Source organism: Pyxicephalus adspersus, chromosome 5 (genome assembly GCF_032062135.1).
Source record: "Pyxicephalus adspersus chromosome 5, UCB_Pads_2.0, whole genome shotgun sequence".
Classification (NCBI taxonomy): Eukaryota; Metazoa; Chordata; class Amphibia; order Anura; family Pyxicephalidae; genus Pyxicephalus; species Pyxicephalus adspersus.
Genome location: NC_092862.1, coordinates 90,512,403 through 90,523,860, shown reverse-complemented (window position 1 = coordinate 90,523,860; position 11,458 = coordinate 90,512,403). Strand labels below are relative to the sequence as shown.

The 11,458-nt window shown below is 37.0% G+C and overlaps 1 protein-coding gene across 1 annotated transcript in view; it reads right to left on the bottom strand.

Moving 5' to 3' along the window:
• The window catches only part of VWC2 (von Willebrand factor C domain containing 2), a 366,314-nt gene extending 355,546 nt beyond the window's left edge, over positions 1–10,768 (bottom strand). Inside the window, exon 1 of the mRNA XM_072412101.1 lies at positions 9,837–10,768. The gene's annotated coding sequence lies outside the window, so the exon portion shown is untranslated. The remainder of the gene's footprint in view (positions 1–9,836) is intronic.
• Between the last annotated feature and the right edge of the window lie 690 nt (positions 10,769–11,458).

The window sequence follows — 11,458 nt, the reverse complement described above, 5'->3', positions numbered from 1 at the left end:
CCAGACTCTGTCATTGTGCCACTCTGTAGCCTCCTGATGCTGCCGCCACCTCCAGACTCTGTCATTGTGCCACTCTGTGGCCTCCGCCTGATGCTGCTGCTGCCGCCACCTCTGTCACCCTCTCCACTCTGTCGGGGGGGGCTCTAATTGTATAAGCGGTTAATAGAACAGGTTCTGTAGACATCTATGTGGAATCAGCTGAAGAGGGTGTAAAAGGATTGCACTTGTTCTTGACGCTAACATGGACTTGTAAGGCTGAGTTCATACTTGAGTTATTTGGTCAGTTTTGGTCCCGTGACTGCCCAAATAAGTGAAGTGCGCAGTGATTCTAATAGCGACGCCTGTTATCTGCATGTCATAATGACTCACAGTATTATTTCACTGCCACAGCAGACTCCCTATGCGTGTTACTGCAAGGAACAGTGTTCTACACCACTATCAAGGCTCTCTGCATCCCAGAAATAGTCGTTTTTTTAACGCGATTCGCCGTGAATAAATTCGGATGAAAGTGAGTCTTTTCGAAAAATTCGGTGAACCGGCCAAATCAAAATTTCGAGAAATTCGCTCATCTCTACCTCTGACCCTGACTCTGCTTGTGTCTTGCCCCTGTGTACCTTGTCTTGTGGATGGATTACCTGTGTATGGCCTCTTGCTCTGTATTTGGACTTGTCTCTGTTGGAATCTTGGTACTGCTTTATATGTGGGCTCCTGGTCGTCTGCCAGCCAGACCCCAGACACCATCCCTTGCACACCAAGTCTTGGGGGCAACTGTGTGCTGTGAAATCCAACCAGTCTCAGTCAAGGCTGAGCGGGGGCTTACTGTAGGTGAAGAGTGTGGCATTAGATTGGGGATTGGTGTCTGTAGAGTACTGTTGCTGGACTGTGGTCTTACATTCCAGAACAGAGTATTCATAATGCCATACTACCTAGTACTAAAGACCCAGTTTCACCCAGAAACAATGTTCTTGTTTTACTATGAATAGAAAGTTCTATTTGCATTCTCCCTTCTCTGTTCATTTTTTAGACCAACACCCTTCTTCTTCGCCGGTGACTCAACCACCCTGCTTCAAAAGCTGAATTTACACAGTTCAATATGTTCAATATATTCAAATTACAGTATCATGGTAAAGCATATGCATAAGTGTAAATAGGTAAAATGCAGGCGCTCTGCAATTATCTCCTGAAAGTATTGTTCACAAACGTTTCAGTTGATAGTTTTTAAAGTGATTACTGTACAGACTACATGACTACTGCTGAGCATCCTATTCCGTTCTATGAAAAAGAAAAAAGGAACAAAAAACTAGAGCAACAACAATAATTAAACTATAGCAATCATTAGTTATTTAGTGATCTGGTGCTAGTGTAGTGATGCAGAGTACCTAAAATTGAATAGCATAAAAAAGATAGTAGCTCCAATCTCCAATTGGAGCCATATGCTGTAAACAAGGCTTCAACAGTGCAGACATTTCTTTCAGGTAAGCATACATCTACAGTGAAGACGTAGGGCACTTTTGATCAGGGGGTTTAGCGAGGTAGGATTGTACATTATTTAAAAGTATGCTGACTGTGAGTTTGACTTGACCTCATTTAATACCTATAAAGCTTTACTCATCATATAACACACTGTACAAAAGGCACTGAACATCCAATACACACATTTTAGTTGTGTTCATTTTTAGTTATTCAAATCTGGTTTTGCAATTCCCCCTGTCAATAACCTCAATAATCTTTTTTAGGTTACTCAATACAACAGAACATTGGTGCACAGCTATAAAACATATTGAAATTAGTGACTGAGCCATTTACCCCAGAATGCAGTGTACCACAGGGAACATATTTTTGTGCATTTGTGTAAGTTTTTTTTTAGCCTATTTAAAATGAATGAGTTGTAGCACATGTTAAAAAATGTGGTGCTGCTGAATTATTGTATAATGCATTGTAATACATGTCAAAGGCTGTGGTACACTGCAGTGTATAATCTATTGACAATGAATTGGAGGCTGCAACATCCCAGTTTAGGTTTAGGGTGCAATTCGAAATAAATAGTACTACCACATTGGTGTGCCACAGTATGCTTTGGTAACAAGGCCAATTTATTGCAAGTTATTGGAATGCAGTATTTTGAATAAGTTACCGTACCAGCTCCTGTTGTCGCAGGGAGGGGGACCTAGAGGTGGGGGCCACCTAGCTGAAGTAGCACCACCAATTACTTTGGCATTGACAATTCTGAGCACTTATGGCACACTTTGTTCTGAAGCTGCTCATGTCTCGCTACTGTGTCTGCCCATCATGTTGGTCTGGGACTGACAATTTTTTTTTTAAACAGGCATGGGGAGGGTTGCCTTAAATAGGAACCTATGAAGCTTTTTTGCCACTTCTCTTCAGCTCCACCCCCGTCACTAGAATGAGCAGGCAGAATAAAAACTACAGCTAACCATTCTATCAAATGGGTGAGTACATGAATTTATGTTTATAGTACGTGTGTCTATTTATTTGTTTGCATATATGCGTGTGTGCCAATTATTCACTAAAGCCTAAAGACCCTAAACTTTTTTTGTTTCATTTCTTTTCATTTTTACTTTTATAGGTAAATAGCTCAATATACCTTTGGAACTGTTGATCATATGGACACCTGTTTTTTCCCTAAACAAAATTTCGCCTATGCAAATTTGATTGGGCCAGGTTTTTGAGGTGTGAGGTGATGTAATATTAACGAATCGTCCAATCAAGGGACAAATAGTAGCTGAAGTAGTGTATTCAGTTCTCATTAGGGGTGAAAACAGAACTATTGCAGTCAAAATTGTACTTGATTTTTTCAAATTTGATTGCAAAACATTTTAGTTGCATTGCATCTGATCTATTTTATTTATGTCTATGGCTGTTAACTGCAAGGACCCTGAACATATATTGTCACCAAAAGTATAGTAGAAACGTGTTGTGAAAACATTTAAAAGAAAAAAAAAGTTCCATCCATATTCCAAATTGAAAGAAGATACACTAACATGGGAGACCCGGGTGATCCAGCAAACCTATAATGGATCTGGTCTGAATTGAAACAATTTTCCAATAGCAAATGATTTTTAGGAAATCTATTCCAGCCTTGCTGGATCACCCAGGTTCACCCATGATAATCCATCTTCTCCAGTCTGTAATATTTCAGGCTCATTGTGAGATTCCACCTGGTCATTATCTCATTACAAATTTTTCTACCTGCTATACTTTACTATGTGGCACACACAACTACTACTAATCATAGTAAATTACAGGTAACTAGAAAATTGCATTACTTTTATCATATATGTCCATTACCATAATGTCTTGCAATAGTATGTTGTTGGAAGATATTAGATTAGATCATAGGTTACCAACCTATTTTGGGTCAGAGCCCACTTTTTCAAGGCGTGATTCGACAGTTCCCAACATTCAATATTCCCTTGGGTGAACTATACTATATATTGAAAAACAAGGACAGAATTTTATATATATATATATATATATATATATATATATATATATATATATAATTATTACTCAAAATATAATTAAAAAAATATATGTTAAAAAAATGAATAGAAAATTTTAAGTGAGATGAGCTTGGTGGCAAGTGGCTAACTATGTGTAACAAGCATCCCGCCAGCTGGTCAGTCCCTTGCACAGCAGCGTCTTCAGATTTGAATCCAGGCGGTAGTGAGCGGTACTGAGAATCTTCCCTTAGGCAGTGTTCCATGGCATGAGGAAGGGATAACCGCAGCGCAACCTCACCACCAGTCTGAATGCAGTCTTAAAGTTTGGTGAGCAGGCAAATTTATTTTTGAGGCACCACAACACATAGACAATTGGCAGTACCCTAATGCTCAATGCCATGGAAGCACAGAGTTCCCTGAGATGTGCGAGTCAGGAATCCCAGGAGGCTTGGGCTCAGAGGGCAGGCATGAGCAGAAGAGACTTTTCTGGTATTGAAAAAGAAAGACAGTGAGGTCGGCACTTTTGTTTTTATTTACAAATACAGCTGCATACGTCACGAATCTACACAAGTAAAGGTGTCATGTTTTTTATTTTTACTTTAGTTTCAAATGATCCCTGATTCTTATTAGGATTTTATGTTTAGGAAAATTATCTGGCAACTTGGTATGTTGAGGCAGCTGCAATTAAGTTTAGTATCAGCTTTTGGGGTCCCCTGTGTACCCTGAAAATGTGTACAACAATCGCTGTATGAGATATGAAGGTTTATACATTGGGGGTAATGACAGCAGCACAGCACAGCTCTCATGCTGCTGGTGTACAAGGAGTGGGAATATCTCAAAGTACAAGGTGGGTGGGAAGCAGCACAGCTGATCTCTGAAGTCTAAAGAACACACCCACTCTCGGGGAGCTCACACTGAACTGACTGACAGTGCACATTTGAGCTGCCTATATGCAAATGCTGGGTGGCTCAATGATCCACAGCTAGGGAGACAAACTGGGGAGGAAGAGCTGAGCAGCACAAGGGAGAAGGGATCCCCTTGCGTATTGCCCAAGGGGGTGGTGGCTGGTCCTCAATGTGCCCTTAATTTTCCTTGGACTTGAATCCCCCCCTAGGTGCACCACCCTATTGGAACCTATTGATTAGACAGTAGGTGAGATATAAGACCAGTATTTCTCAATCAGGCTTCCTCCTTAAATTGATAGGGGTTCTTTGAGCAATGAGCAGTTTCTGCTAATTTACTTAAAAATGTATTAATTGAATTATAGCAGGGGTTCCCCGAAGACATAAAAGTTATCTCATAGGGTTCCACCATGTTAAAAGAGAGAGAAATCGCATTAGACAGTAGATTTTGCCGTTAGCGTGAAAGCATTACCTGCAGATAAAATTATATTTTATATATATACATATATATATATATATATATATATATATATATATATATATATTTTATAATCCAATCTGATACATTTCAGTGCAATAATAAAATTTACTGGATAAAGTCTTGGGTTGGAACTTAGGATTTTTCAGATCAGCATCAGCATCTGTGGAACATCTGTGAAAATCCATTTACAGATTTGATGTGCTAGGCAAGCTAATACACTCACAAAATATATCCAGGCCTTTTGCTCAATTTATCAATTCACTTCCATTTTGTAAAGGACACTGAACATTCTTCCAGGGCATGGGTCATTCTATTATTATTAAACAGGATTTATATAGCGCCAACATATTACACAGCGGTGTACATTAAATAGGGGTTGCAAATGACAGACGAAATACAAACAGTGACACAGGAGGAGAGGACCCTGCCCTGAAGAGCTTACAATCTAGTAATTCTATCCATCCATGCTGACTAGTTGTAACTGATTAAATCAGTACATAGGAAAGAACATTTATATTGATGACATAGTTTATAGCCTTGCAGTTGTGCTACCTTCAGTAGGCAAGGATAAATGCAGAAGCCTCTTTTAGACTACAAAGGGACTGTGACAAAAGTACACTTAATTCACAGTCACACCAATATAAGCCCAAATGGTAAAGTGGCAAAGATACAAACAGACATTAAGTGTTACCCTTTGCCATACCCTATGCCTAAAGGTACTAAAATCCAAAAATAATATAGAAACACCATAAAAAGCTCATTTAGATGGTAAATGTTCATTCAGGACTGATTTAAAGTTGTAAATAAAATCCACATATAAAGACAATTGTGAGGCTTAAAGTTATATATTTATGGTAATTTGCATCCTCTCAAGGTCTAAAAACTAAATTATAACATTCAGGTTACTAAAGGGATGTTGTAAAGATTTAAGTATGATTTAAAGGTGTATTAAATATGGATATATTAGGACTGTCAAAATTCACATACAACAGACAGTGATATATTTTAGGGAATCCATACAAGTAAACCCATAGAGGAGTTCAGTTATGTTAGGGATAAGGGAACAGTGCCCTGGAGTGTTCATGTTTTAATGTTTAGGACACATAGTACTCTCCAGTACTGGTTCCTCCTCAATAATAACACCATCCAAATGGTATTATGGTTTAGGAAGTGCAGTGGTGGACAAATCATGTGAAGATTGTAATTTAGCCAGTGATAAATTAACAAACATATCCTATGAATAGGCAATGTATCAATTTCTTTAGAAGCATCCTTTGCAAGGTCATACATACTAAAATCAAAAACCACAAGGAACTCATTTAAATGCTTATTAAACACATTTGAATTCAGTTGAAAGCCACCACTTTTTTTGGAAACCCCATCTAATATTGAAAAGAGCAATGCCAAATAATTTACCCCAAGACTGATTGCCCAGAGATCTGTGAAATCCTTGATAGATTTGTACATTCTTGCCTATATTGATGGCTAACATTTATTTAAGCCATTTAATAAATGATTGTGCCCAATAGAATAAAAATGTTAAATGATACGTTTCAATATAATTTTCTATAAAGGATTTTAGTACTGTTTCTTTTTGTGAATAGATCAGTAGATCAGTTGAATGTTGAATATAAAGACATTAAATAGAGGGTTATATATATATATATATATATATTTATATATAGGGCTCTAACTATAAAACAGTGACTCAAACATTCCCTCAAACATTGTTTCATGGGAATCTTTCAGGTCCATTTGTTTCAATAGCAATAATTGATGTGTTTTATAAATAGAGCCCATAGTGTAAGTTCATAAAATGTGAGCCTACCACAAATCTGTAAATAGTTTAAACTAAATGTAAATAGTACTCCCATTTATAGTATGAGGAAGATCAATTAACTGTAATGCATTTTACATTTAAGGCCCAGCAATCCACAAAACCCTAAAACTAAAGCATTAGAGCAAGTATTAGGTGCTTAAAGCATATAAATTGAATTAATGCATTCATGTTTTTCTAACTGTAAAATGTGTGATAATGGATATGTTAATATTACCACTAATATGACTGCCACTGTTACCACTGATGATACTCCAGCTAATAGCAGTATCAATACCAAAAACATTTAACAATGCAATTTACCTAGTATCTCTACTACCGCTATTCCCATGAAGCCTGTAAGCAGTGATTGTATGGCCATTCTTTGCATTTAAATACAATATATAAACTATGTACATAAAAAAAGATAACTTAACTCATTCAAGTATATATACAAAAAATAAGCATTTAAGCTAATTATATCACAGAAGATTTAATATTTTAACAGAAATACCAGCTACTTAGATGCTCTAGAATCCTTTCAGGACCATGGAGAGAGCATAGGGAACAATTTACTACTATCAAGCAGCAAGTGTAGACTGCTTCAATATTTATGGCATTAACCATGAACAAGCTGGTGTTTTGTGTTCCCTTCCAGCTTTTACTGTGGTGTATCAGTACAAGTAAAATCACATGTAAACAAGTAATTACATTAAGTATAATCTTTCTACTTTTCATTTATGTTTATGACAGTGTTAAATGTAATCTCAGGTATTGTAAGATTAGTAGTAAATGCCATATATGCCATAGATTTAAATTTACATTGCATTGCGGGATACTCCAATTTTGTAAAAAGGCTATCTGTAATTTGTTTTTTTGCTGTGAATGTAAAAGGCTTCAATCAAGTGGGAGTATGATGTTCCTATACCAGTGTTCAGTACACTCCCTGATATTCCTGTATCCGACATGGAGGATATAAAGGGTTTGGAGTGTAATCCAGGAGTTAGTAGTGGCAGTGAATATGAAGGAAGTGTTTCATCAAACCAGCAGTTCTCAGACCGGAAGTTAAAATAACGGTTTATAGGACAAGAGAGGTGACACTCCTACCATATTTCAATGTAGATGGAGACTTAGTGTACTGTTGTAACATCCCTGGACTATTAGCCTATATGAAAGTACCAGAATACCGAGCAGAAGACTGGCGACTTTTCATAGACAGTTCCACTCAAGGTTTGAAACCTTTTTTACTGCATAATGGCAATTGCTGCAAATGCATCAATTCAAATTGGTCACTCAACAAAGTTTAAAGAAGAATATGAAAATATGAAAAAGCTTTCCTATCATGAACACCAATGGCCCATATGTGTTGACTTAAAAATAGTTAACTTCTTACTTCCTAGAAAAGTGGATACACAAAGTACCCATGTTTCATCTGCTTGTAAGATAGTAGAGCAAAGCAAGATCACAGGAAAAAAGTGACATGGACTCCAAGGCAAAACATAAAAAAAGGTGCAGCGAACATCATTAACGAGCCAATGGTTGACAAGAAAAAATCATCACATAAAGTTGGGATTAATGAAGCAATTTGTTGAAGCTCTGTACAAGGACTGTGATTGCTTCAAATACATTTGTAGATTCTTCCCTGGATTGAGTTCTGAAATATTAAAAGCAGGAATCTTTGATGGAGTCCAGATTTGGAAACTGATAAATGATTCAAATTTCACAAGTTACATGACTGGTACTGAAGCTTCTGCCTGGCACAGCTATGTCATGGTTGTCAAGAACTTGTTGGGTAACCATAAAGCACAAAAATATGAACTGGTACAAAACTTGCTCTTAAACTTTAAAAATGTGGGTGGTATTGTGAGCATAAATGGTGGCAGACTACTGCTGGAGCCTTCAACGTGATTGTCCTGATTAGCAGGATAAAAGGAAATCATAAAAACAAAGTTTTTCAATGTCTTCTTTGTGATTAGTTCTGTAAATAAGCTGAATATATTATATATTGACATAAGTATTAAGTATTTCAAAAATTTTATTTTCTATACGTAGGCATACCTACAGTAGTTCAATTTTGCCTAATTTTCATGTTTAATTCGTTTTCTATGAAGTTATTATTGAGGTCATTATTTCAAAAACTAGAGCCAATCTAACAAAACCAATACCATATTTGGAATTTGTGCATTAAACATAACTGAAAATGACTTTAATCTGTTTGGCAGGAAAATGTTTGTTGACCAGTGTTATTAACTCTTGTTGGGCCTTTACTCTAACCTTCCTAAATTATGCACAAGGATATGATATAACCTGTTTGACTATAGATGTGCAGTGCAATGTTTGCAACAAGATAGTCATCAAATGTTCTTGCTTTACAGACTGTGGTAAAATTCAAGTAAATGCTTTCTTGGTATAATCAACAAGTGCGTCTGTCAACATTCTGTGCGTGTAAGCACTATCAATGACACATAACTGTCATTTCAGTTAAAATCACTGTATCTGAATGATGACTGTACTATTAATAACATAAGATGTTCACAGTAGATTGCTATCATCTACAATAATGTACAAATATTTTAATGTAGGGGAAACCAATCAGACATTTACTTTTCTTCCTGCAGTAAATGGGTGAAAGCTAATAGCTGTTCTCTTGCTGAGTTTTCTACCTTTGCTCTTTGAAAGCTTTAGAAAATTGCTTAAAGAAAGCCACTTATTCACACTCTTCGCTGTACAAAATGAATAGTGCTGCACCAAAAGGATAAGAATGTATTTCTAAATTATACTTTAATGTAAATAATCACGATCTTCATTTCCCCTATATTAAATGTTGCCACCTGCAGCATAGTACTTAAGGATGCAATGGCTAAATCACATGCTGGTTGTGTTATCTTCACTGTATCTATCTGTTCTCTTCCTTTGCTTGCTACAGCATTTAAATATAAGGATAAGAAACAATGGTCTAGCTATGATCAACATGTTGTTCAACACACACACACACACACACACAGCCCCCCCCCCCCCCCATATTACTATTCTTTCTCTTTAGAGTGCCAAATACTACACAACATTAAACAATACCATCAACATGTAAAATGTGACAATAAACTGATATCATAGGTTTTATAGTAGTGCTGCAACCAAATCCCAACACACCCTTTTTTTTATCAATTACTAACCGGCATGAAAGAAAGAAGGTCCCAATTCTGCTAATACACGTGGGTCTTCCACAGTGGGTGTGATAAATTGTGGGGGGTGGAAACTTCTCCTTTCTGTTGCTTTTCCAGCTTCTTTTAAATAAGGCTTAGGAAAAATTTAAACTTTCTGAGGTCGTCTTTAAAAAGCACAAGATGAGATCCTTATCAAATTGGCACGAGTAGATGAACAAGATTGTTTATATTCCTCCACGGTTCTTTGGAAACGCAATCCTCTTAAGCTGTGTATAGATCTGTCATTTCATCAGTAAAAGTGGATGCTTCCCAGAATCTCGGTTCCATTCTCTTCTTTTAAAAATGGTAAGCTGTGTCATATCATGGGGAGGATCAACATTATCTCCAGGTCAGTCTGGAAAGCTGGTCTGTTCTCTGCATTTCTGGCTGTGCTTGCAACAGCCCATGATTTATGTTGTCCTTCCTGGGATGGAACTGTAGCTCGCTGTTCCTTTGTCACCTCCCTAGGTTCAGATGTTTAGTGTTCTGGATGACAGGAACCAGTGACCCAAAATGTAAAGTCCAGTAACTCACTAAAGGAGCAGGAGAATCAGTCTGACACTGCCAGACAAGCTGTCAAGAGCCCTGCTGCCAACTCACCTAATCCTCCTGGAAAAATCATTTAGCAGGGGATTTTCCCTGTAACACAAATCCACCTACTATATCTTCTGTAACATCCACTAGGAAAGTATCTTGAATATAGTCCTTTAAAACATCGGACAGAATGAAATACAATTCAAAATGCACACAATGAAAGTGTTTTGCATTTCATTTAAATGCATGAGCACAACTGAATCTATGCAGGGAACAGCACATAAGATCTATCTGTCTCTATTGAACTCTTATGAATCTGGAGCTCTGGCTGGGAGAGAATCAGGAGGAGGGAGATGGGAGGTGCTGGAAGGGGATTCTCTCTGCCTATGCATACAATAAGTCAGAAAACATCTTCTCTAAATAGGGATTTCAAAGCCTTTCTGAAACTCAAATTGTATGATTTCACAGACCACAGAGATCAGAAAAAAAATGCAAGAGACGTAAAGGCCAGGAGGGGAAGCTGACGATCCTTCCAGTGTCAGCACTGAATCAGATCAATGTTCTACCTGCATTCAGTTTTTCTATTTCTATTTTCCAATTAACTAGAGTGTCATTTTTTTGTCTGTTGGCTCCTTTTAAATCTAAGTCACTTGCTATACACAGGATTTTTCTTCCTTTTATCTACTAAATAATATAGTTATCAGTAATAATATTAATACCCATAATATTATTACCGGTATTATAATCATCATCAATGTGTAGAAATAAAAGTGACAGTTGTAGGAGAGTTAATCCACCTAATCTACTCTTTGTGGGTTACTTTGTTTGAATCATTTTTTTTGCTACAACCAGTTTTGCAAACACACTTTAAAGTGACATTGAAAAAAAAGGACCCATGCCCATTTTTAAGCATTGAGTCTGACTTTCACCAAAACATTCTGTGGTACAGAATCTTCCAGGGCCCTGTGTTTTAATGACAGTAAATGATTACCACCTGGGAATGTTTCAGTGAATGTCAGATTAACTGTTTTATAAATAGACCCCTTATTTATTTATGT